The sequence below is a fragment of the Lissotriton vulgaris genome, unplaced genomic scaffold, assembly GCF_964263255.1.
Source record: "Lissotriton vulgaris unplaced genomic scaffold, aLisVul1.2 SCAFFOLD_12822, whole genome shotgun sequence".
Lineage (NCBI taxonomy): Eukaryota > Metazoa > Chordata > Amphibia > Caudata > Salamandridae > Lissotriton > Lissotriton vulgaris.
Genome location: NW_028245366.1, coordinates 1 through 23103, shown reverse-complemented (window position 1 = coordinate 23103; position 23103 = coordinate 1). Strand labels below are relative to the sequence as shown.

Genomic DNA, 23103 nt, shown 5'->3' with positions numbered 1-23103 from the left:
GGACGGACGACAAGAAACGTCAAAGGGTGCTCCAGACTCCTTTTTATTTTTTTCCCTTTTTGTCTTTCTTGAAACCAGAGATCAGGGGAAAGCGCGAACGCAGTCCCCCACTACCAGAAATTATGCAGTCGAGTATCCCGCATTTGGGGACATCGCAGGGGTCAGCACATCCGAAGTGCAATGGATGAGCCTCACCCTGGGAGAACCACCTTCGTGATCATGGTGTCTCCCCTGCCAGGTAAGTATGAGTTGGAAGGGGACAGGGCGAGGGCGGCCCGCTTGGCATCTCCCGGCAGAGCGAGGGTGGCATCCACACAGGGAAGGCCTGAGGCCGGGCCAGGCAGAGCACGGGCCTTGTGGGGCGCAAGGTTGCCCAGCCAAGGCCCCTGTGCCCACTTTGGAAAGCGCGCAGCTACCCACAGCGGCTTCCCACAGGCCTCGGCCGGCCAGCGAAATTTGCATGTCCACGCCCACCAGCAGCGCCAATCAGGGCCCTGCTTTCACAATGCTGCACGCAGCTCACACGTGGGGCAAAGCCAGGGCTACAGCACTTACAGAAGGGGGCTTGCCAGGTCGAAATCGGGCCCAAAAGCAGACCTGTCAGGCCCTCCAAACTGTGCGCAAGCAAAGGCTACGGCAAGCAGACAAGAGGGCTTGCCAGGCCGAAATCGGGCCCAGAAGCACGTTTCTAAGCCCTAACCCAGCATGGCTCAGTCTTGTTAATTTGCATATGTAATTGGCCCTCGCCCACGTCCAGCCAGCTTCCAGCACCCTGGACGGACGACAAGAAACGTCAAAGGGTGCTCCAGACTCCTTTTTATTTTTTTCCCTTTTTGTCTTTCTTGAAACCAGAGATCAGGGGAAAGCGCGAACGCAGTCCCCCACTACCAGAAATTATGCAGTCGAGTATCCCGCATTTGGGGACATCGCAGGGGTCAGCACATCCGAAGTGCAATGGATGAGCCTCACCCTGGGAAAACCACCTTCGTGATCATGGTGTCTCCCCTGCCAGGTAAGTATGAGTTGGAAGGGGACAGGGCGAGGGCGGCCCGCTTGGCATCTCCCGGCAGAGCGAGGGTGGCATCCACACAGGGAAGGCCTGAGGCCGGGCCAGGCAGAGCACGGGCCTTGTGGGGCGCAAGGTTGCCCAGCCAAGGCCCCTGTGCCCACTTTGGAAAGCGCGCAGCTACCCACAGCGGCTTCCCACAGGCCTCGGCCGGCCAGCGAAATTTGCATGTCCACGCCCACCAGCAGCGCCAATCAGGGCCCTGCTTTCACAATGCTGCACGCAGCTCACACGTGGGGCAAAGCCAGGGCTACAGCACTTACAGAAGGGGGCTTGCCAGGTCGAAATCGGGCCCAAAAGCAGACCTGTCAGGCCCTCCAAACTGTGCGCAAGCAAAGGCTACGGCAAGCAGACAAGAGGGCTTGCCAGGCCGAAATCGGGCCCAGAAGCACGTTTCTAAGCCCTAACCCAGCATGGCTCAGTCTTGTTAATTTGCATATGTAATTGGCCCTCGCCCACGCCCCCTTCCAGCACCCTGGACGGACGACAAGAAACGTCAAAGGGTGCTCCAGACTCCTTTTTATTTTTTTCCCTTTTTGTCTTTCTTGAAACCAGAGATCAGGGGAAAGCGCGAACGCAGTCCCCCACTACCAGAAATTATGCAGTCGAGTATCCCGCATTTGGGGACATCGCAGGGGTCAGCACATCCGAAGTGCAATGGATGAGCCTCACCCTGGGAGAACCACCTTCGTGATCATGGTGTCTCCCCTGCCAGGTAAGTATGAGTTGGAAGGGGACAGGGCGAGGGCGGCCCGCTTGGCATCTCCCGGCAGAGCGAGGGTGGCATCCACACAGGGAAGGCCTGAGGCCGGGCCAGGCAGAGCACGGGCCTTGTGGGGCGCAAGGTTGCCCAGCCAAGGCCCCTGTGCCCACTTTGGAAAGCGCGCAGCTACCCACAGCGGCTTCCCACAGGCCTCGGCCGGCCAGCGAAATTTGCATGTCCACGCCCACCAGCAGCGCCAATCAGGGCCCTGCTTTCACAATGCTGCACGCAGCTCACACGTGGGGCAAAGCCAGGGCTACAGCACTCACAGAAGGGGGCTTGCCAGGTCGATTTTGGGCCCAGAAGCAGAGATTTGGGGCTTTTGATGCTCAAGAGCTGCCACTGAAGCCCACTCTAGGGGAGGCAGTGACCAGTTGCCTGGCTAGGCCCCAGTTGACTGCTTGTGGCTGAAAGCCAGGGACAAACCGTCCAGCAAGCGAGCAGGGGTTCCCGCCCTGAGCCCCTCACGCCTTCCCGAACGCTCCCAAACGCAGCAGAACCCTCGCCGGGCAGAGCCCTCGCCGGGCCACAGCCTGGGGGCCTCAGCCAGAGTCTGGGCCCAGGAAGGCTAGGGTGAGGCAAGTGGCTGGCAGCCAGGCCACTGCCCCAGGGTGGGAGATCGAAAGGAGCAGACATGTCACCTGGCCAGGGCCTACTGCCCTGTCTCTGGATAGGGCCCCAGAGTGGGAGGCTTCAACTATCCCATCATTCCCCAGGCTCAGCACTTTGCATGCGATTCCCTCTTGCCCACGCCCCCTTCCAATCCAGCCGCAGCACCCTGGACAGACCACAGAAGACGACGAAAGGTGCTCCAGACTCCTTTTTATTTTTTCCCTTTTTGTCTTTCTTGAAACCAGAGATCAGGGGAAAGCGCGAACGCAGTCCCCCACTACCAGAAATTATGCAGTCGAGTATCCCGCATTTGGGGACATCGCAGGGGTCAGCACATCCGAAGTGCAATGGATGAGCCTCACCCTGGGAGAACCACCTTCGTGATCATGGTGTCTCCCCTGCCAGGTAAGTATGAGTTGGAAGGGGACAGGGCGAGGGCGGCCCGCTTGGCATCTCCCGGCAGAGCGAGGGTGGCATCCACACAGGGAAGGCCTGAGGCCGGGCCAGGCAGAGCACGGGCCTTGTGGGGCGCAAGGTTGCCCAGCCAAGGCCCCTGTGCCCACTTTGGAAAGCGCGCAGCTACCCACAGCGGCTTCCCACAGGCCTCGGCCGGCCAGCGAAATTTGCATGTCCACGCCCACCAGCAGCGCCAATCAGGGCCCTGCTTTCACAATGCTGCACGCAGCTCACACGTGGGGCAAAGCCAGGGCTACAGCACTTACAGAAGGGGGCTTGCCAGGTCGAAATCGGGCCCAAAAGCAGACCTGTCAGGCCCTCCAAACTGTGCGCAAGCAAAGGCTACGGCAAGCAGACAAGAGGGCTTGCCAGGCCGAAATCGGGCCCAGAAGCACGTTTCTAAGCCCTAACCCAGCATGGCTCAGTCTTGTTAATTTGCATATGTAATTGGCCCTCGCCCACGCCCCCTTCCAGCACCCTGGACGGACGACAAGAAACGTCAAAGGGTGCTCCAGACTCCTTTTTATTTTTTTCCCTTTTTGTCTTTCTTGAAACCAGAGATCAGGGGAAAGCGCGAACGCAGTCCCCCACTACCAGAAATTATGCAGTCGAGTATCCCGCATTTGGGGACATCGCAGGGGTCAGCACATCCGAAGTGCAATGGATGAGCCTCACCCTGGGAAAACCACCTTCGTGATCATGGTGTCTCCCCTGCCAGGTAAGTATGAGTTGGAAGGGGACAGGGCGAGGGCGGCCCGCTTGGCATCTCCCGGCAGAGCGAGGGTGGCATCCACACAGGGAAGGCCTGAGGCCGGGCCAGGCAGAGCACGGGCCTTGTGGGGCGCAAGGTTGCCCAGCCAAGGCCCCTGTGCCCACTTTGGAAAGCGCGCAGCTACCCACAGCGGCTTCCCACAGGCCTCGGCCGGCCAGCGAAATTTGCATGTCCACGCCCACCAGCAGCGCCAATCAGGGCCCTGCTTTCACAATGCTGCACGCAGCTCACACGTGGGGCAAAGCCAGGGCTACAGCACTCACAGAAGGGGGCTTGCCAGGTCGATTTTGGGCCCAGAAGCAGAGATTTGGGGCTTTTGATGCTCAAGAGCTGCCACTGAAGCCCACTCTAGGGGAGGCAGTGACCAGTTGCCTGGCTAGGCCCCAGTTGACTGCTTGTGGCTGAAAGCCAGGGACAAACCGTCCAGCAAGCGAGCAGGGGTTCCCGCCCTGAGCCCCTCACGCCTTCCCGAACGCTCCCAAACGCAGCAGAACCCTCGCCGGGCAGAGCCCTCGCCGGGCCACAGCCTGGGGGCCTCAGCCAGAGTCTGGGCCCAGGAAGGCTAGGGTGAGGCAAGTGGCTGGCAGCCAGGCCACTGCCCCAGGGTGGGAGATCGAAAGGAGCAGACATGTCACCTGGCCAGGGCCTACTGCCCTGTCTCTGGATAGGGCCCCAGAGTGGGAGGCTTCAACTATCCCATCATTCCCCAGGCTCAGCACTTTGCATGCGATTCCCTCTTGCCCACGCCCCCTTCCAATCCAGCCGCAGCACCCTGGACAGACCACAGAAGACGACGAAAGGTGCTCCAGACTCCTTTTTATTTTTTCCCTTTTTGTCTTTCTTGAAACCAGAGATCAGGGGAAAGCGCGAACGCAGTCCCCCACTACCAGAAATTATGCAGTCGAGTATCCCGCATTTGGGGACATCGCAGGGGTCAGCACATCCGAAGTGCAATGGATGAGCCTCACCCTGGGAGAACCACCTTCGTGATCATGGTGTCTCCCCTGCCAGGTAAGTATGAGTTGGAAGGGGACAGGGCGAGGGCGGCCCGCTTGGCATCTCCCGGCAGAGCGAGGGTGGCATCCACACAGGGAAGGCCTGAGGCCGGGCCAGGCAGAGCACGGGCCTTGTGGGGCGCAAGGTTGCCCAGCCAAGGCCCCTGTGCCCACTTTGGAAAGCGCGCAGCTACCCACAGCGGCTTCCCACAGGCCTCGGCCGGCCAGCGAAATTTGCATGTCCACGCCCACCAGCAGCGCCAATCAGGGCCCTGCTTTCACAATGCTGCACGCAGCTCACACGTGGGGCAAAGCCAGGGCTACAGCACTTACAGAAGGGGGCTTGCCAGGTCGAAATCGGGCCCAAAAGCAGACCTGTCAGGCCCTCCAAACTGTGCGCAAGCAAAGGCTACGGCAAGCAGACAAGAGGGCTTGCCAGGCCGAAATCGGGCCCAGAAGCACGTTTCTAAGCCCTAACCCAGCATGGCTCAGTCTTGTTAATTTGCATATGTAATTGGCCCTCGCCCACGCCCCCTTCACGGACGACAAGAAACGTCAAAGGGTGCTCCAGACTCCTTTTTATTTTTTTCCCTTTTTGTCTTTCTTGAAACCAGAGATCAGGGGAAAGCGCGAACGCAGTCCCCCACTACCAGAAATTATGCAGTCGAGTATCCCGCATTTGGGGACATCGCAGGGGTCAGCACATCCGAAGTGCAATGGATGAGCCTCACCCTGGGAGAACCACCTTCGTGATCATGGTGTCTCCCCTGCCAGGTAAGTATGAGTTGGAAGGGGACAGGGCGAGGGCGGCCCGCTTGGCATCTCCCGGCAGAGCGAGGGTGGCATCCACACAGGGAAGGCCTGAGGCCGGGCCAGGCAGAGCACGGGCCTTGTGGGGCGCAAGGTTGCCCAGCCAAGGCCCCTGTGCCCACTTTGGAAAGCGCGCAGCTACCCACAGCGGCTTCCCACAGGCCTCGGCCGGCCAGCGAAATTTGCATGTCCACGCCCACCAGCAGCGCCAATCAGGGCCCTGCTTTCACAATGCTGCACGCAGCTCACACGTGGGGCAAAGCCAGGGCTACAGCACTTACAGAAGGGGGCTTGCCAGGTCGAAATCGGGCCCAAAAGCAGACCTGTCAGGCCCTCCAAACTGTGCGCAAGCAAAGGCTACGGCAAGCAGACAAGAGGGCTTGCCAGGCCGAAATCGGGCCCAGAAGCACGTTTCTAAGCCCTAACCCAGCATGGCTCAGTCTTGTTAATTTGCATATGTAATTGGCCCTCGCCCACGCCCCCTTCCAGCCAGCTTCCAGCACCCTGGACGGACGACAAGAAACGTCAAAGGGTGCTCCAGACTCCTTTTTATTTTTTTCCCTTTTTGTCTTTCTTGAAACCAGAGATCAGGGGAAAGCGCGAACGCAGTCCCCCACTACCAGAAATTATGCAGTCGAGTAGCCCGCATTTGGGGACATCGCAGGGGTCAGCACATCCGAAGTGCAATGGATGAGCCTCACCCTGGGAGAACCACCTTCGTGATCATGGTGTCTCCCCTGCCAGGTAAGTATGAGTTGGAAGGGGACAGGGCGAGGGCGGCCCGCTTGGCATCTCCCGGCAGAGCGAGGGTGGCATCCACACAGGGAAGGCCTGAGGCCGGGCCAGGCAGAGCACGGGCCTTGTGGGGCGCAAGGTTGCCCAGCCAAGGCCCCTGTGCCCACTTTGGAAAGCGCGCAGCTACCCACAGCGGCTTCCCACAGGCCTCGGCCGGCCAGCGAAATTTGCATGTCCACGCCCACCAGCAGCGCCAATCAGGGCCCTGCTTTCACAATGCTGCACGCAGCTCACACGTGGGGCAAAGCCAGGGCTACAGCACTCACAGAAGGGGGCTTGCCAGGTCGATTTTGGGCCCAGAAGCAGAGATTTGGGGCTTTTGATGCTCAAGAGCTGCCACTGAAGCCCACTCTAGGGGAGGCAGTGACCAGTTGCCTGGCTAGGCCCCAGTTGACTGCTTGTGGCTGAAAGCCAGGGACAAACCGTCCAGCAAGCGAGCAGGGGTTCCCGCCCTGAGCCCCTCACGCCTTCCCGAACGCTCCCAAACGCAGCAGAACCCTCGCCGGGCAGAGCCCTCGCCGGGCCACAGCCTGGGGGCCTCAGCCAGAGTCTGGGCCCAGGAAGGCTAGGGTGAGGCAAGTGGCTGGCAGCCAGGCCACTGCCCCAGGGTGGGAGATCGAAAGGAGCAGACATGTCACCTGGCCAGGGCCTACTGCCCTGTCTCTGGATAGGGCCCCAGAGTGGGAGGCTTCAACTATCCCATCATTCCCCAGGCTCAGCACTTTGCATGCGATTCCCTCTTGCCCACGCCCCCTTCCAATCCAGCCGCAGCACCCTGGACAGACCACAGAAGACGACGAAAGGTGCTCCAGACTCCTTTTTATTTTTTCCCTTTTTGTCTTTCTTGAAACCAGAGATCAGGGGAAAGCGCGAACGCAGTCCCCCACTACCAGAAATTATGCAGTCGAGTATCCCGCATTTGGGGACATCGCAGGGGTCAGCACATCCGAAGTGCAATGGATGAGCCTCACCCTGGGAGAACCACCTTCGTGATCATGGTGTCTCCCCTGCCAGGTAAGTATGAGTTGGAAGGGGACAGGGCGAGGGCGGCCCGCTTGGCATCTCCCGGCAGAGCGAGGGTGGCATCCACACAGGGAAGGCCTGAGGCCGGGCCAGGCAGAGCACGGGCCTTGTGGGGCGCAAGGTTGCCCAGCCAAGGCCCCTGTGCCCACTTTGGAAAGCGCGCAGCTACCCACAGCGGCTTCCCACAGGCCTCGGCCGGCCAGCGAAATTTGCATGTCCACGCCCACCAGCAGCGCCAATCAGGGCCCTGCTTTCACAATGCTGCACGCAGCTCACACGTGGGGCAAAGCCAGGGCTACAGCACTTACAGAAGGGGGCTTGCCAGGTCGAAATCGGGCCCAAAAGCAGACCTGTCAGGCCCTCCAAACTGTGCGCAAGCAAAGGCTACGGCAAGCAGACAAGAGGGCTTGCCAGGCCGAAATCGGGCCCAGAAGCACGTTTCTAAGCCCTAACCCAGCATGGCTCAGTCTTGTTAATTTGCATATGTAATTGGCCCTCGCCCACGCCCCCTTCCAGCACCCTGGACGGACGACAAGAAACGTCAAAGGGTGCTCCAGACTCCTTTTTATTTTTTTCCCTTTTTGTCTTTCTTGAAACCAGAGATCAGGGGAAAGCGCGAACGCAGTCCCCCACTACCAGAAATTATGCAGTCGAGTATCCCGCATTTGGGGACATCGCAGGGGTCAGCACATCCGAAGTGCAATGGATGAGCCTCACCCTGGGAGAACCACCTTCGTGATCATGGTGTCTCCCCTGCCAGGTAAGTATGAGTTGGAAGGGGACAGGGCGAGGGCGGCCCGCTTGGCATCTCCCGGCAGAGCGAGGGTGGCATCCACACAGGGAAGGCCTGAGGCCGGGCCAGGCAGAGCACGGGCCTTGTGGGGCGCAAGGTTGCCCAGCCAAGGCCCCTGTGCCCACTTTGGAAAGCGCGCAGCTACCCACAGCGGCTTCCCACAGGCCTCGGCCGGCCAGCGAAATTTGCATGTCCACGCCCACCAGCAGCGCCAATCAGGGCCCTGCTTTCACAATGCTGCACGCAGCTCACACGTGGGGCAAAGCCAGGGCTACAGCACTTACAGAAGGGGGCTTGCCAGGTCGAAATCGGGCCCAAAAGCAGACCTGTCAGGCCCTCCAAACTGTGCGCAAGCAAAGGCTACGGCAAGCAGACAAGAGGGCTTGCCAGGCCGAAATCGGGCCCAGAAGCACGTTTCTAAGCCCTAACCCAGCATGGCTCAGTCTTGTTAATTTGCATATGTAATTGGCCCTCGCCCACGCCCCCTTCCAGCACCCTGGACGGACGACAAGAAACGTCAAAGGGTGCTCCAGACTCCTTTTTATTTTTTTCCCTTTTTGTCTTTCTTGAAACCAGAGATCAGGGGAAAGCGCGAACGCAGTCCCCCACTACCAGAAATTATGCAGTCGAGTATCCCGCATTTGGGGACATCGCAGGGGTCAGCACATCCGAAGTGCAATGGATGAGCCTCACCCTGGGAAAACCACCTTCGTGATCATGGTGTCTCCCCTGCCAGGTAAGTATGAGTTGGAAGGGGACAGGGCGAGGGCGGCCCGCTTGGCATCTCCCGGCAGAGCGAGGGTGGCATCCACACAGGGAAGGCCTGAGGCCGGGCCAGGCAGAGCACGGGCCTTGTGGGGCGCAAGGTTGCCCAGCCAAGGCCCCTGTGCCCACTTTGGAAAGCGCGCAGCTACCCACAGCGGCTTCCCACAGGCCTCGGCCGGCCAGCGAAATTTGCATGTCCACGCCCACCAGCAGCGCCAATCAGGGCCCTGCTTTCACAATGCTGCACGCAGCTCACACGTGGGGCAAAGCCAGGGCTACAGCACTTACAGAAGGGGGCTTGCCAGGTCGAAATCGGGCCCAAAAGCAGACCTGTCAGGCCCTCCAAACTGTGCGCAAGCAAAGGCTACGGCAAGCAGACAAGAGGGCTTGCCAGGCCGAAATCGGGCCCAGAAGCACGTTTCTAAGCCCTAACCCAGCATGGCTCAGTCTTGTTAATTTGCATATGTAATTGGCCCTCGCCCACGCCCCCTTCCAGCACCCTGGACGGACGACAAGAAACGTCAAAGGGTGCTCCAGACTCCTTTTTATTTTTTTCCCTTTTTGTCTTTCTTGAAACCAGAGATCAGGGGAAAGCGCGAACGCAGTCCCCCACTACCAGAAATTATGCAGTCGAGTATCCCGCATTTGGGGACATCGCAGGGGTCAGCACATCCGAAGTGCAATGGATGAGCCTCACCCTGGGAGAACCACCTTCGTGATCATGGTGTCTCCCCTGCCAGGTAAGTATGAGTTGGAAGGGGACAGGGCGAGGGCGGCCCGCTTGGCATCTCCCGGCAGAGCGAGGGTGGCATCCACACAGGGAAGGCCTGAGGCCGGGCCAGGCAGAGCACGGGCCTTGTGGGGCGCAAGGTTGCCCAGCCAAGGCCCCTGTGCCCACTTTGGAAAGCGCGCAGCTACCCACAGCGGCTTCCCACAGGCCTCGGCCGGCCAGCGAAATTTGCATGTCCACGCCCACCAGCAGCGCCAATCAGGGCCCTGCTTTCACAATGCTGCACGCAGCTCACACGTGGGGCAAAGCCAGGGCTACAGCACTCACAGAAGGGGGCTTGCCAGGTCGATTTTGGGCCCAGAAGCAGAGATTTGGGGCTTTTGATGCTCAAGAGCTGCCACTGAAGCCCACTCTAGGGGAGGCAGTGACCAGTTGCCTGGCTAGGCCCCAGTTGACTGCTTGTGGCTGAAAGCCAGGGACAAACCGTCCAGCAAGCGAGCAGGGGTTCCCGCCCTGAGCCCCTCACGCCTTCCCGAACGCTCCCAAACGCAGCAGAACCCTCGCCGGGCAGAGCCCTCGCCGGGCCACAGCCTGGGGGCCTCAGCCAGAGTCTGGGCCCAGGAAGGCTAGGGTGAGGCAAGTGGCTGGCAGCCAGGCCACTGCCCCAGGGTGGGAGATCGAAAGGAGCAGACATGTCACCTGGCCAGGGCCTACTGCCCTGTCTCTGGATAGGGCCCCAGAGTGGGAGGCTTCAACTATCCCATCATTCCCCAGGCTCAGCACTTTGCATGCGATTCCCTCTTGCCCACGCCCCCTTCCAATCCAGCCGCAGCACCCTGGACAGACCACAGAAGACGACGAAAGGTGCTCCAGACTCCTTTTTATTTTTTCCCTTTTTGTCTTTCTTGAAACCAGAGATCAGGGGAAAGCGCGAACGCAGTCCCCCACTACCAGAAATTATGCAGTCGAGTATCCCGCATTTGGGGACATCGCAGGGGTCAGCACATCCGAAGTGCAATGGATGAGCCTCACCCTGGGAGAACCACCTTCGTGATCATGGTGTCTCCCCTGCCAGGTAAGTATGAGTTGGAAGGGGACAGGGCGAGGGCGGCCCGCTTGGCATCTCCCGGCAGAGCGAGGGTGGCATCCACACAGGGAAGGCCTGAGGCCGGGCCAGGCAGAGCACGGGCCTTGTGGGGCGCAAGGTTGCCCAGCCAAGGCCCCTGTGCCCACTTTGGAAAGCGCGCAGCTACCCACAGCGGCTTCCCACAGGCCTCGGCCGGCCAGCGAAATTTGCATGTCCACGCCCACCAGCAGCGCCAATCAGGGCCCTGCTTTCACAATGCTGCACGCAGCTCACACGTGGGGCAAAGCCAGGGCTACAGCACTTACAGAAGGGGGCTTGCCAGGTCGAAATCGGGCCCAAAAGCAGACCTGTCAGGCCCTCCAAACTGTGCGCAAGCAAAGGCTACGGCAAGCAGACAAGAGGGCTTGCCAGGCCGAAATCGGGCCCAGAAGCACGTTTCTAAGCCCTAACCCAGCATGGCTCAGTCTTGTTAATTTGCATATGTAATTGGCCCTCGCCCACGCCCCCTTCACGGACGACAAGAAACGTCAAAGGGTGCTCCAGACTCCTTTTTATTTTTTTCCCTTTTTGTCTTTCTTGAAACCAGAGATCAGGGGAAAGCGCGAACGCAGTCCCCCACTACCAGAAATTATGCAGTCGAGTATCCCGCATTTGGGGACATCGCAGGGGTCAGCACATCCGAAGTGCAATGGATGAGCCTCACCCTGGGAGAACCACCTTCGTGATCATGGTGTCTCCCCTGCCAGGTAAGTATGAGTTGGAAGGGGACAGGGCGAGGGCGGCCCGCTTGGCATCTCCCGGCAGAGCGAGGGTGGCATCCACACAGGGAAGGCCTGAGGCCGGGCCAGGCAGAGCACGGGCCTTGTGGGGCGCAAGGTTGCCCAGCCAAGGCCCCTGTGCCCACTTTGGAAAGCGCGCAGCTACCCACAGCGGCTTCCCACAGGCCTCGGCCGGCCAGCGAAATTTGCATGTCCACGCCCACCAGCAGCGCCAATCAGGGCCCTGCTTTCACAATGCTGCACGCAGCTCACACGTGGGGCAAAGCCAGGGCTACAGCACTTACAGAAGGGGGCTTGCCAGGTCGAAATCGGGCCCAAAAGCAGACCTGTCAGGCCCTCCAAACTGTGCGCAAGCAAAGGCTACGGCAAGCAGACAAGAGGGCTTGCCAGGCCGAAATCGGGCCCAGAAGCACGTTTCTAAGCCCTAACCCAGCATGGCTCAGTCTTGTTAATTTGCATATGTAATTGGCCCTCGCCCACGCCCCCTTCCAGCCAGCTTCCAGCACCCTGGACGGACGACAAGAAACGTCAAAGGGTGCTCCAGACTCCTTTTTATTTTTTTCCCTTTTTGTCTTTCTTGAAACCAGAGATCAGGGGAAAGCGCGAACGCAGTCCCCCACTACCAGAAATTATGCAGTCGAGTATCCCGCATTTGGGGACATCGCAGGGGTCAGCACATCCGAAGTGCAATGGATGAGCCTCACCCTGGGAGAACCACCTTCGTGATCATGGTGTCTCCCCTGCCAGGTAAGTATGAGTTGGAAGGGGACAGGGCGAGGGCGGCCCGCTTGGCATCTCCCGGCAGAGCGAGGGTGGCATCCACACAGGGAAGGCCTGAGGCCGGGCCAGGCAGAGCACGGGCCTTGTGGGGCGCAAGGTTGCCCAGCCAAGGCCCCTGTGCCCACTTTGGAAAGCGCGCAGCTACCCACAGCGGCTTCCCACAGGCCTCGGCCGGCCAGCGAAATTTGCATGTCCACGCCCACCAGCAGCGCCAATCAGGGCCCTGCTTTCACAATGCTGCACGCAGCTCACACGTGGGGCAAAGCCAGGGCTACAGCACTCACAGAAGGGGGCTTGCCAGGTCGATTTTGGGCCCAGAAGCAGAGATTTGGGGCTTTTGATGCTCAAGAGCTGCCACTGAAGCCCACTCTAGGGGAGGCAGTGACCAGTTGCCTGGCTAGGCCCCAGTTGACTGCTTGTGGCTGAAAGCCAGGGACAAACCGTCCAGCAAGCGAGCAGGGGTTCCCGCCCTGAGCCCCTCACGCCTTCCCGAACGCTCCCAAACGCAGCAGAACCCTCGCCGGGCAGAGCCCTCGCCGGGCCACAGCCTGGGGGCCTCAGCCAGAGTCTGGGCCCAGGAAGGCTAGGGTGAGGCAAGTGGCTGGCAGCCAGGCCACTGCCCCAGGGTGGGAGATCGAAAGGAGCAGACATGTCACCTGGCCAGGGCCTACTGCCCTGTCTCTGGATAGGGCCCCAGAGTGGGAGGCTTCAACTATCCCATCATTCCCCAGGCTCAGCACTTTGCATGCGATTCCCTCTTGCCCACGCCCCCTTCCAATCCAGCCGCAGCACCCTGGACAGACCACAGAAGACGACGAAAGGTGCTCCAGACTCCTTTTTATTTTTTCCCTTTTTGTCTTTCTTGAAACCAGAGATCAGGGGAAAGCGCGAACGCAGTCCCCCACTACCAGAAATTATGCAGTCGAGTATCCCGCATTTGGGGACATCGCAGGGGTCAGCACATCCGAAGTGCAATGGATGAGCCTCACCCTGGGAGAACCACCTTCGTGATCATGGTGTCTCCCCTGCCAGGTAAGTATGAGTTGGAAGGGGACAGGGCGAGGGCGGCCCGCTTGGCATCTCCCGGCAGAGCGAGGGTGGCATCCACACAGGGAAGGCCTGAGGCCGGGCCAGGCAGAGCACGGGCCTTGTGGGGCGCAAGGTTGCCCAGCCAAGGCCCCTGTGCCCACTTTGGAAAGCGCGCAGCTACCCACAGCGGCTTCCCACAGGCCTCGGCCGGCCAGCGAAATTTGCATGTCCACGCCCACCAGCAGCGCCAATCAGGGCCCTGCTTTCACAATGCTGCACGCAGCTCACACGTGGGGCAAAGCCAGGGCTACAGCACTTACAGAAGGGGGCTTGCCAGGTCGAAATCGGGCCCAAAAGCAGACCTGTCAGGCCCTCCAAACTGTGCGCAAGCAAAGGCTACGGCAAGCAGACAAGAGGGCTTGCCAGGCCGAAATCGGGCCCAGAAGCACGTTTCTAAGCCCTAACCCAGCATGGCTCAGTCTTGTTAATTTGCATATGTAATTGGCCCTCGCCCACGCCCCCTTCCAGCACCCTGGACGGACGACAAGAAACGTCAAAGGGTGCTCCAGACTCCTTTTTATTTTTTTCCCTTTTTGTCTTTCTTGAAACCAGAGATCAGGGGAAAGCGCGAACGCAGTCCCCCACTACCAGAAATTATGCAGTCGAGTATCCCGCATTTGGGGACATCGCAGGGGTCAGCACATCCGAAGTGCAATGGATGAGCCTCACCCTGGGAGAACCACCTTCGTGATCATGGTGTCTCCCCTGCCAGGTAAGTATGAGTTGGAAGGGGACAGGGCGAGGGCGGCCCGCTTGGCATCTCCCGGCAGAGCGAGGGTGGCATCCACACAGGGAAGGCCTGAGGCCGGGCCAGGCAGAGCACGGGCCTTGTGGGGCGCAAGGTTGCCCAGCCAAGGCCCCTGTGCCCACTTTGGAAAGCGCGCAGCTACCCACAGCGGCTTCCCACAGGCCTCGGCCGGCCAGCGAAATTTGCATGTCCACGCCCACCAGCAGCGCCAATCAGGGCCCTGCTTTCACAATGCTGCACGCAGCTCACACGTGGGGCAAAGCCAGGGCTACAGCACTTACAGAAGGGGGCTTGCCAGGTCGAAATCGGGCCCAAAAGCAGACCTGTCAGGCCCTCCAAACTGTGCGCAAGCAAAGGCTACGGCAAGCAGACAAGAGGGCTTGCCAGGCCGAAATCGGGCCCAGAAGCACGTTTCTAAGCCCTAACCCAGCATGGCTCAGTCTTGTTAATTTGCATATGTAATTGGCCCTCGCCCACGCCCCCTTCCAGCACCCTGGACGGACGACAAGAAACGTCAAAGGGTGCTCCAGACTCCTTTTTATTTTTTTCCCTTTTTGTCTTTCTTGAAACCAGAGATCAGGGGAAAGCGCGAACGCAGTCCCCCACTACCAGAAATTATGCAGTCGAGTATCCCGCATTTGGGGACATCGCAGGGGTCAGCACATCCGAAGTGCAATGGATGAGCCTCACCCTGGGAGAACCACCTTCGTGATCATGGTGTCTCCCCTGCCAGGTAAGTATGAGTTGGAAGGGGACAGGGCGAGGGCGGCCCGCTTGGCATCTCCCGGCAGAGCGAGGGTGGCATCCACACAGGGAAGGCCTGAGGCCGGGCCAGGCAGAGCACGGGCCTTGTGGGGCGCAAGGTTGCCCAGCCAAGGCCCCTGTGCCCACTTTGGAAAGCGCGCAGCTACCCACAGCGGCTTCCCACAGGCCTCGGCCGGCCAGCGAAATTTGCATGTCCACGCCCACCAGCAGCGCCAATCAGGGCCCTGCTTTCACAATGCTGCACGCAGCTCACACGTGGGGCAAAGCCAGGGCTACAGCACTCACAGAAGGGGGCTTGCCAGGTCGATTTTGGGCCCAGAAGCAGAGATTTGGGGCTTTTGATGCTCAAGAGCTGCCACTGAAGCCCACTCTAGGGGAGGCAGTGACCAGTTGCCTGGCTAGGCCCCAGTTGACTGCTTGTGGCTGAAAGCCAGGGACAAACCGTCCAGCAAGCGAGCAGGGGTTCCCGCCCTGAGCCCCTCACGCCTTCCCGAACGCTCCCAAACGCAGCAGAACCCTCGCCGGGCAGAGCCCTCGCCGGGCCACAGCCTGGGGGCCTCAGCCAGAGTCTGGGCCCAGGAAGGCTAGGGTGAGGCAAGTGGCTGGCAGCCAGGCCACTGCCCCAGGGTGGGAGATCGAAAGGAGCAGACATGTCACCTGGCCAGGGCCTACTGCCCTGTCTCTGGATAGGGCCCCAGAGTGGGAGGCTTCAACTATCCCATCATTCCCCAGGCTCAGCACTTTGCATGCGATTCCCTCTTGCCCACGCCCCCTTCCAATCCAGCCGCAGCACCCTGGACAGACCACAGAAGACGACGAAAGGTGCTCCAGACTCCTTTTTATTTTTTCCCTTTTTGTCTTTCTTGAAACCAGAGATCAGGGGAAAGCGCGAACGCAGTCCCCCACTACCAGAAATTATGCAGTCGAGTATCCCGCATTTGGGGACATCGCAGGGGTCAGCACATCCGAAGTGCAATGGATGAGCCTCACCCTGGGAGAACCACCTTCGTGATCATGGTGTCTCCCCTGCCAGGTAAGTATGAGTTGGAAGGGGACAGGGCGAGGGCGGCCCGCTTGGCATCTCCCGGCAGAGCGAGGGTGGCATCCACACAGGGAAGGCCTGAGGCCGGGCCAGGCAGAGCACGGGCCTTGTGGGGCGCAAGGTTGCCCAGCCAAGGCCCCTGTGCCCACTTTGGAAAGCGCGCAGCTACCCACAGCGGCTTCCCACAGGCCTCGGCCGGCCAGCGAAATTTGCATGTCCACGCCCACCAGCAGCGCCAATCAGGGCCCTGCTTTCACAATGCTGCACGCAGCTCACACGTGGGGCAAAGCCAGGGCTACAGCACTTACAGAAGGGGGCTTGCCAGGTCGAAATCGGGCCCAAAAGCAGACCTGTCAGGCCCTCCAAACTGTGCGCAAGCAAAGGCTACGGCAAGCAGACAAGAGGGCTTGCCAGGCCGAAATCGGGCCCAGAAGCACGTTTCTAAGCCCTAACCCAGCATGGCTCAGTCTTGTTAATTTGCATATGTAATTGGCCCTCGCCCACGCCCCCTTCACGGACGACAAGAAACGTCAAAGGGTGCTCCAGACTCCTTTTTATTTTTTTCCCTTTTTGTCTTTCTTGAAACCAGAGATCAGGGGAAAGCGCGAACGCAGTCCCCCACTACCAGAAATTATGCAGTCGAGTATCCCGCATTTGGGGACATCGCAGGGGTCAGCACATCCGAAGTGCAATGGATGAGCCTCACCCTGGGAGAACCACCTTCGTGATCATGGTGTCTCCCCTGCCAGGTAAGTATGAGTTGGAAGGGGACAGGGCGAGGGCGGCCCGCTTGGCATCTCCCGGCAGAGCGAGGGTGGCATCCACACAGGGAAGGCCTGAGGCCGGGCCAGGCAGAGCACGGGCCTTGTGGGGCGCAAGGTTGCCCAGCCAAGGCCCCTGTGCCCACTTTGGAAAGCGCGCAGCTACCCACAGCGGCTTCCCACAGGCCTCGGCCGGCCAGCGAAATTTGCATGTCCACGCCCACCAGCAGCGCCAATCAGGGCCCTGCTTTCACAATGCTGCACGCAGCTCACACGTGGGGCAAAGCCAGGGCTACAGCACTTACAGAAGGGGGCTTGCCAGGTCGAAATCGGGCCCAAAAGCAGACCTGTCAGGCCCTCCAAACTGTGCGCAAGCAAAGGCTACGGCAAGCAGACAAGAGGGCTTGCCAGGCCGAAATCGGGCCCAGAAGCACGTTTCTAAGCCCTAACCCAGCATGGCTCAGTCTTGTTAATTTGCATATGTAATTGGCCCTCGCCCACGCCCCCTTCCAGCCAGCTTCCAGCACCCTGGACGGACGACAAGAAACGTCAAAGGGTGCTCCAGACTCCTTTTTATTTTTTTCCCTTTTTGTCTTTCTTGAAACCAGAGATCAGGGGAAAGCGCGAACGCAGTCCCCCACTACCAGAAATTATGCAGTCGAGTATCCCGCATTTGGGGACATCGCAGGGGTCAGCACATCCGAAGTGCAATGGATGAGCCTCACCCTGGGAGAACCACCTTCGTGATCATGGTGTCTCCCCTGCCAGGTAAGTATGAGTTGGAAGGGGACAGGGCGAGGGCGGCCCGCTTGGCATCTCCCGGCAGAGCGAGGGTGGCATCCACACAGGGAAGGCCTGAGGCCGGGCCAGGCAGAGCACGGGCCTTGTGGGGCGCAAGGTTGCCCAGCCAAGGCCCCTGTGCCCACTTTGGAAAGCGCGCAGCTACCCACAGCGGCTTCCCACAGGCCTCGGCCGGCCAGCGAAATTTGCATGTCCACGCCCACCAGCAGCGCCAATCAGGGCCCTGCTTTCACAATGCTGCACGCAGCTCACACGTGGGGCAAAGCCAGGGCTACAGCACTCACAGAAGGGGGCTTGCCAGGTCGATTTTGGGCCCAGAAGCAGAGATTTGGGGCTTTTGATGCTCAAGAGCTGCCACTGAAGCCCACTCTAGGGGAGGCAGTGACCAGTTGCCTGGCTAGGCCCCAGTTGACTGCTTGTGGCTGAAAGCCAGGGACAAACCGTCCAGCAAGCGAGCAGGGGTTCCCGCCCTGAGCCCCTCACGCCTTCCCGAACGCTCCCAAACGCAGCAGAACCCTCGCCGGGCAGAGCCCTCGCCGGGCCACAGCCTGGGGGCCTCAGCCAGAGTCTGGGCCCAGGAAGGCTAGGGTGAGGCAAGTGGCTGGCAGCCAGGCCACTGCCCCAGGGTGGGAGATCGAAAGGAGCAGACATGTCACCTGGCCAGGGCCTACTGCCCTGTCTCTGGATAGGGCCCCAGAGTGGGAGGCTTCAACTATCCCATCATTCCCCAGGCTCAGCACTTTGCATGCGATTCCCTCTTGCCCACGCCCCCTTCCAATCCAGCCGCAGCACCCTGGACAGACCACAGAAGACGACGAAAGGTGCTCCAGACTCCTTTTTATTTTTTCCCTTTTTGTCTTTCTTGAAACCAGAGATCAGGGGAAAGCGCGAACGCAGTCCCCCACTACCAGAAATTATGCAGTCGAGTATCCCGCATTTGGGGACATCGCAGGGGTCAGCACATCCGAAGTGCAATGGATGAGCCTCACCCTGGGAGAACCACCTTCGTGATCATGGTGTCTCCCCTGCCAGGTAAGTATGAGTTGGAAGGGGACAGGGCGAGGGCGGCCCGCTTGGCATCTCCCGGCAGAGCGAGGGTGGCATCCACACAGGGAAGGCCTGAGGCCGGGCCAGGCAGAGCACGGGCCTTGTGGGGCGCAAGGTTGCCCAGCCAAGGCCCCTGTGCCCACTTTGGAAAGCGCGCAGCTACCCACAGCGGCTTCCCACAGGCCTCGGCCGGCCAGCGAAATTTGCATGTCCACGCCCACCAGCAGCGCCAATCAGGGCCCTGCTTTCACAATGCTGCACGCAGCTCACACGTGGGGCAAAGCCAGGGCTACAGCACTTACAGAAGGGGGCTTGCCAGGTCGAAATCGGGCCCAAAAGCAGACCTGTCAGGCCCTCCAAACTGTGCGCAAGCAAAGGCTACGGCAAGCAGACAAGAGGGCTTGCCAGGCCGAAATCGGGCCCAGAAGCACGTTTCTAAGCCCTAACCCAGCATGGCTCAGTCTTGTTAATTTGCATATGTAATTGGCCCTCGCCCACGCCCCCTTCCAGCACCCTGGACGGACGACAAGAAACGTCAAAGGGTGCTCCAGACTCCTTTTTATTTTTTTCCCTTTTTGTCTTTCTTGAAACCAGAGATCAGGGGAAAGCGCGAACGCAGTCCCCCACTACCAGAAATTATGCAGTCGAGTATCCCGCATTTGGGGACATCGCAGGGGTCAGCACATCCGAAGTGCAATGGATGAGCCTCACCCTGGGAGAACCACCTTCGTGATCATGGTGTCTCCCCTGCCAGGTAAGTATGAGTTGGAAGGGGACAGGGCGAGGGCGGCCCGCTTGGCATCTCCCGGCAGAGCGAGGGTGGCATCCACACAGGGAAGGCCTGAGGCCGGGCCAGGCAGAGCACGGGCCTTGTGGGGCGCAAGGTTGCCCAGCCAAGGCCCCTGTGCCCACTTTGGAAAGCGCGCAGCTACCCACAGCGGCTTCCCACAGGCCTCGGCCGGCCAGCGAAATTTGCATGTCCACGCCCACCAGCAGCGCCAATCAGGGCCCTGCTTTCACAATGCTGCACGCAGCTCACACGTGGGGCAAAGCCAGGGCTACAGCACTTACAGAAGGGGGCTTGCCAGGTCGAAATCGGGCCCAAAAGCAGACCTGTCAGGCCCTCCAAACTGTGCGCAAGCAAAGGCTACGGCAAGCAGACAAGAGGGCTTGCCAGGCCGAAATCGGGCCCAGAAGCACGTTTCTAAGCCCTAACCCAGCATGGCTCAGTCTTGTTAATTTGCATATGTAATTGGCCCTCGCCCACGCCCCCTTCCAGCACCCTGGACGGACGACAAGAAACGTCAAAGGGTGCTCCAGACTCCTTTTTATTTTTTTCCCTTTTTGTCTTTCTTGAAACCAGAGATCAGGGGAAAGCGCGAACGCAGTCCCCCACTACCAGAAATTATGCAGTCGAGTATCCCGCATTTGGGGACATCGCAGGGGTCAGCACATCCGAAGTGCAATGGATGAGCCTCACCCTGGGAGAACCACCTTCGTGATCATGGTGTCTCCCCTGCCAGGTAAGTATGAGTTGGAAGGGGACAGGGCGAGGGCGGCCCGCTTGGCATCTCCCGGCAGAGCGAGGGTGGCATCCACACAGGGAAGGCCTGAGGCCGGGCCAGGCAGAGCACGGGCCTTGTGGGGCGCAAGGTTGCCCAGCCAAGGCCCCTGTGCCCACTTTGGAAAGCGCGCAGCTACCCACAGCGGCTTCCCACAGGCCTCGGCCGGCCAGCGAAATTTGCATGTCCACGCCCACCAGCAGCGCCAATCAGGGCCCTGCTTTCACAATGCTGCACGCAGCTCACACGTGGGGCAAAGCCAGGGCTACAGCACTCACAGAAGGGGGCTTGCCAGGTCGATTTTGGGCCCAGAAGCAGAGATTTGGGGCTTTTGATGCTCAAGAGCTGCCACTGAAGCCCACTCTAGGGGAGGCAGTGACCAGTTGCCTGGCTAGGCCCCAGTTGACTGCTTGTGGCTGAAAGCCAGGGACAAACCGTCCAGCAAGCGAGCAGGGGTTCCCGCCCTGAGCCCCTCACGCCTTCCCGAACGCTCCCAAACGCAGCAGAACCCTCGCCGGGCAGAGCCCTCGCCGGGCCACAGCCTGGGGGCCTCAGCCAGAGTCTGGGCCCAGGAAGGCTAGGGTGAGGCAAGTGGCTGGCAGCCAGGCCACTGCCCCAGGGTGGGAGATCGAAAGGAGCAGACATGTCACCTGGCCAGGGCCTACTGCCCTGTCTCTGGATAGGGCCCCAGAGTGGGAGGCTTCAACTATCCCATCATTCCCCAGGCTCAGCACTTTGCATGCGATTCCCTCTTGCCCACGCCCCCTTCCAATCCAGCCGCAGCACCCTGGACAGACCACAGAAGACGACGAAAGGTGCTCCAGACTCCTTTTTATTTTTTCCCTTTTTGTCTTTCTTGAAACCAGAGATCAGGGGAAAGCGCGAACGCAGTCCCCCACTACCAGAAATTATGCAGTCGAGTATCCCGCATTTGGGGACATCGCAGGGGTCAGCACATCCGAAGTGCAATGGATGAGCCTCACCCTGGGAGAACCACCTTCGTGATCATGGTGTCTCCCCTGCCAGGTAAGTATGAGTTGGAAGGGGACAGGGCGAGGGCGGCCCGCTTGGCATCTCCCGGCAGAGCGAGGGTGGCATCCACACAGGGAAGGCCTGAGGCCGGGCCAGGCAGAGCACGGGCCTTGTGGGGCGCAAGGTTGCCCAGCCAAGGCCCCTGTGCCCACTTTGGAAAGCGCGCAGCTACCCACAGCGGCTTCCCACAGGCCTCGGCCGGCCAGCGAAATTTGCATGTCCACGCCCACCAGCAGCGCCAATCAGGGCCCTGCTTTCACAATGCTGCACGCAGCTCACACGTGGGGCAAAGCCAGGGCTACAGCACTTACAGAAGGGGGCTTGCCAGGTCGAAATCGGGCCCAAAAGCAGACCTGTCAGGCCCTCCAAACTGTGCGCAAGCAAAGGCTACGGCAAGCAGACAAGAGGGCTTGCCAGGCCGAAATCGGGCCCAGAAGCACGTTTCTAAGCCCTAACCCAGCATGGCTCAGTCTTGTTAATTTGCATATGTAATTGGCCCTCGCCCACGCCCCCTTCCAGCACCCTGGACGGACGACAAGAAACGTCAAAGGGTGCTCCAGACTCCTTTTTATTTTTTTCCCTTTTTGTCTTTCTTGAAACCAGAGATCAGGGGAAAGCGCGAACGCAGTCCCCCACTACCAGAAATTATGCAGTCGAGTATCCCGCATTTGGGGACATCGCAGGGGTCAGCACATCCGAAGTGCAATGGATGAGCCTCACCCTGGGAGAACCACCTTCGTGATCATGGTGTCTCCCCTGCCAGGTAAGTATGAGTTGGAAGGGGACAGGGCGAGGGCGGCCCGCTTGGCATCTCCCGGCAGAGCGAGGGTGGCATCCACACAGGGAAGGCCTGAGGCCGGGCCAGGCAGAGCACGGGCCTTGTGGGGCGCAAGGTTGCCCAGCCAAGGCCCCTGTGCCCACTTTGGAAAGCGCGCAGCTACCCACAGCGGCTTCCCACAGGCCTCGGCCGGCCAGCGAAATTTGCATGTCCACGCCCACCAGCAGCGCCAATCAGGGCCCTGCTTTCACAATGCTGCACGCAGCTCACACGTGGGGCAAAGCCAGGGCTACAGCACTTACAGAAGGGGGCTTGCCAGGTCGAAATCGGGCCCAAAAGCAGACCTGTCAGGCCCTCCAAACTGTGCGCAAGCAAAGGCTACGGCAAGCAGACAAGAGGGCTTGCCAGGCCGAAATCGGGCCCAGAAGCACGTTTCTAAGCCCTAACCCAGCATGGCTCAGTCTTGTTAATTTGCATATGTAATTGGCCCTCGCCCACGCCCCCTTCCAGCACCCTGGACGGACGACAAGAAACGTCAAAGGGTGCTCCAGACTCCTTTTTATTTTTTTCCCTTTTTGTCTTTCTTGAAACCAGAGATCAGGGGAAAGCGCGAACGCAGTCCCCCACTACCAGAAATTATGCAGTCGAGTATCCCGCATTTGGGGACATCGCAGGGGTCAGCACATCCGAAGTGCAATGGATGAGCCTCACCCTGGGAGAACCACCTTCGTGATCATGGTGTCTCCCCTGCCAGGTAAGTATGAGTTGGAAGGGGACAGGGCGAGGGCGGCCCGCTTGGCATCTCCCGGCAGAGCGAGGGTGGCATCCACACAGGGAAGGCCTGAGGCCGGGCCAGGCAGAGCACGGGCCTTGTGGGGCGCAAGGTTGCCCAGCCAAGGCCCCTGTGCCCACTTTGGAAAGCGCGCAGCTACCCACAGCGGCTTCCCACAGGCCTCGGCCGGCCAGCGAAATTTGCATGTCCACGCCCACCAGCAGCGCCAATCAGGGCCCTGCTTTCACAATGCTGCACGCAGCTCACACGTGGGGCAAAGCCAGGGCTACAGCACTCACAGAAGGGGGCTTGCCAGGTCGATTTTGGGCCCAGAAGCAGAGATTTGGGGCTTTTGATGCTCAAGAGCTGCCACTGAAGCCCACTCTAGGGGAGGCAGTGACCAGTTGCCTGGCTAGGCCCCAGTTGACTGCTTGTGGCTGAAAGCCAGGGACAAACCGTCCAGCAAGCGAGCAGGGGTTC

General features: G+C 60.1%; 27 non-coding genes across 27 annotated transcripts; all 27 read right to left on the bottom strand.

Annotated features, from left to right (window-relative positions):
* Positions 1-82: 82 nt before the first annotated feature.
* On the bottom strand, positions 83-246 carry LOC147666461 (U1 spliceosomal RNA). Its single transcript, XR_015304787.1, has one exon. It is a non-coding gene; the product is annotated as a U1 spliceosomal RNA (small nuclear RNA).
* A 610-nt stretch (positions 247-856) lies between these two features.
* LOC147666460 (U1 spliceosomal RNA) lies at positions 857-1020 on the bottom strand. The gene has a single exon (XR_015304799.1). It is a non-coding gene; the product is annotated as a U1 spliceosomal RNA (small nuclear RNA).
* A 605-nt stretch (positions 1021-1625) lies between these two features.
* On the bottom strand, positions 1626-1789 carry LOC147666459 (U1 spliceosomal RNA). Its single transcript, XR_015304786.1, has one exon. It is a non-coding gene; the product is annotated as a U1 spliceosomal RNA (small nuclear RNA).
* A 901-nt stretch (positions 1790-2690) lies between these two features.
* LOC147666458 (U1 spliceosomal RNA) lies at positions 2691-2854 on the bottom strand. Its single transcript, XR_015304785.1, has one exon. It is a non-coding gene; the product is annotated as a U1 spliceosomal RNA (small nuclear RNA).
* A 605-nt stretch (positions 2855-3459) lies between these two features.
* LOC147666457 (U1 spliceosomal RNA) lies at positions 3460-3623 on the bottom strand. Its single transcript, XR_015304798.1, has one exon. It is a non-coding gene; the product is annotated as a U1 spliceosomal RNA (small nuclear RNA).
* A 901-nt stretch (positions 3624-4524) lies between these two features.
* Positions 4525-4688, bottom strand: LOC147666456 (U1 spliceosomal RNA). The gene has a single exon (XR_015304784.1). It is a non-coding gene; the product is annotated as a U1 spliceosomal RNA (small nuclear RNA).
* Positions 4689-5282: 594 nt separating this feature from the next.
* On the bottom strand, positions 5283-5446 carry LOC147666455 (U1 spliceosomal RNA). Its single transcript, XR_015304783.1, has one exon. It is a non-coding gene; the product is annotated as a U1 spliceosomal RNA (small nuclear RNA).
* A 616-nt stretch (positions 5447-6062) lies between these two features.
* LOC147666454 (U1 spliceosomal RNA) lies at positions 6063-6226 on the bottom strand. The gene has a single exon (XR_015304796.1). It is a non-coding gene; the product is annotated as a U1 spliceosomal RNA (small nuclear RNA).
* A 901-nt stretch (positions 6227-7127) lies between these two features.
* LOC147666453 (U1 spliceosomal RNA) lies at positions 7128-7291 on the bottom strand. The gene has a single exon (XR_015304782.1). It is a non-coding gene; the product is annotated as a U1 spliceosomal RNA (small nuclear RNA).
* Positions 7292-7896: 605 nt separating this feature from the next.
* On the bottom strand, positions 7897-8060 carry LOC147666452 (U1 spliceosomal RNA). Its single transcript, XR_015304781.1, has one exon. It is a non-coding gene; the product is annotated as a U1 spliceosomal RNA (small nuclear RNA).
* A 605-nt stretch (positions 8061-8665) lies between these two features.
* LOC147666451 (U1 spliceosomal RNA) lies at positions 8666-8829 on the bottom strand. The gene has a single exon (XR_015304797.1). It is a non-coding gene; the product is annotated as a U1 spliceosomal RNA (small nuclear RNA).
* Positions 8830-9434: 605 nt separating this feature from the next.
* On the bottom strand, positions 9435-9598 carry LOC147666450 (U1 spliceosomal RNA). Its single transcript, XR_015304780.1, has one exon. It is a non-coding gene; the product is annotated as a U1 spliceosomal RNA (small nuclear RNA).
* A 901-nt stretch (positions 9599-10499) lies between these two features.
* LOC147666449 (U1 spliceosomal RNA) lies at positions 10500-10663 on the bottom strand. The gene has a single exon (XR_015304778.1). It is a non-coding gene; the product is annotated as a U1 spliceosomal RNA (small nuclear RNA).
* Positions 10664-11257: 594 nt separating this feature from the next.
* On the bottom strand, positions 11258-11421 carry LOC147666448 (U1 spliceosomal RNA). The gene has a single exon (XR_015304777.1). It is a non-coding gene; the product is annotated as a U1 spliceosomal RNA (small nuclear RNA).
* Positions 11422-12037: 616 nt separating this feature from the next.
* On the bottom strand, positions 12038-12201 carry LOC147666447 (U1 spliceosomal RNA). Its single transcript, XR_015304776.1, has one exon. It is a non-coding gene; the product is annotated as a U1 spliceosomal RNA (small nuclear RNA).
* Positions 12202-13102: 901 nt separating this feature from the next.
* LOC147666446 (U1 spliceosomal RNA) lies at positions 13103-13266 on the bottom strand. Its single transcript, XR_015304775.1, has one exon. It is a non-coding gene; the product is annotated as a U1 spliceosomal RNA (small nuclear RNA).
* A 605-nt stretch (positions 13267-13871) lies between these two features.
* On the bottom strand, positions 13872-14035 carry LOC147666445 (U1 spliceosomal RNA). Its single transcript, XR_015304774.1, has one exon. It is a non-coding gene; the product is annotated as a U1 spliceosomal RNA (small nuclear RNA).
* A 605-nt stretch (positions 14036-14640) lies between these two features.
* LOC147666444 (U1 spliceosomal RNA) lies at positions 14641-14804 on the bottom strand. The gene has a single exon (XR_015304773.1). It is a non-coding gene; the product is annotated as a U1 spliceosomal RNA (small nuclear RNA).
* Positions 14805-15705: 901 nt separating this feature from the next.
* On the bottom strand, positions 15706-15869 carry LOC147666443 (U1 spliceosomal RNA). The gene has a single exon (XR_015304772.1). It is a non-coding gene; the product is annotated as a U1 spliceosomal RNA (small nuclear RNA).
* A 594-nt stretch (positions 15870-16463) lies between these two features.
* Positions 16464-16627, bottom strand: LOC147666442 (U1 spliceosomal RNA). The gene has a single exon (XR_015304771.1). It is a non-coding gene; the product is annotated as a U1 spliceosomal RNA (small nuclear RNA).
* A 616-nt stretch (positions 16628-17243) lies between these two features.
* Positions 17244-17407, bottom strand: LOC147666441 (U1 spliceosomal RNA). The gene has a single exon (XR_015304770.1). It is a non-coding gene; the product is annotated as a U1 spliceosomal RNA (small nuclear RNA).
* A 901-nt stretch (positions 17408-18308) lies between these two features.
* On the bottom strand, positions 18309-18472 carry LOC147666440 (U1 spliceosomal RNA). The gene has a single exon (XR_015304769.1). It is a non-coding gene; the product is annotated as a U1 spliceosomal RNA (small nuclear RNA).
* A 605-nt stretch (positions 18473-19077) lies between these two features.
* On the bottom strand, positions 19078-19241 carry LOC147666439 (U1 spliceosomal RNA). Its single transcript, XR_015304801.1, has one exon. It is a non-coding gene; the product is annotated as a U1 spliceosomal RNA (small nuclear RNA).
* A 605-nt stretch (positions 19242-19846) lies between these two features.
* Positions 19847-20010, bottom strand: LOC147666438 (U1 spliceosomal RNA). Its single transcript, XR_015304800.1, has one exon. It is a non-coding gene; the product is annotated as a U1 spliceosomal RNA (small nuclear RNA).
* A 901-nt stretch (positions 20011-20911) lies between these two features.
* On the bottom strand, positions 20912-21075 carry LOC147666437 (U1 spliceosomal RNA). The gene has a single exon (XR_015304790.1). It is a non-coding gene; the product is annotated as a U1 spliceosomal RNA (small nuclear RNA).
* A 605-nt stretch (positions 21076-21680) lies between these two features.
* On the bottom strand, positions 21681-21844 carry LOC147666436 (U1 spliceosomal RNA). Its single transcript, XR_015304779.1, has one exon. It is a non-coding gene; the product is annotated as a U1 spliceosomal RNA (small nuclear RNA).
* Positions 21845-22449: 605 nt separating this feature from the next.
* LOC147666435 (U1 spliceosomal RNA) lies at positions 22450-22613 on the bottom strand. Its single transcript, XR_015304768.1, has one exon. It is a non-coding gene; the product is annotated as a U1 spliceosomal RNA (small nuclear RNA).
* Between the last annotated feature and the right edge of the window lie 490 nt (positions 22614-23103).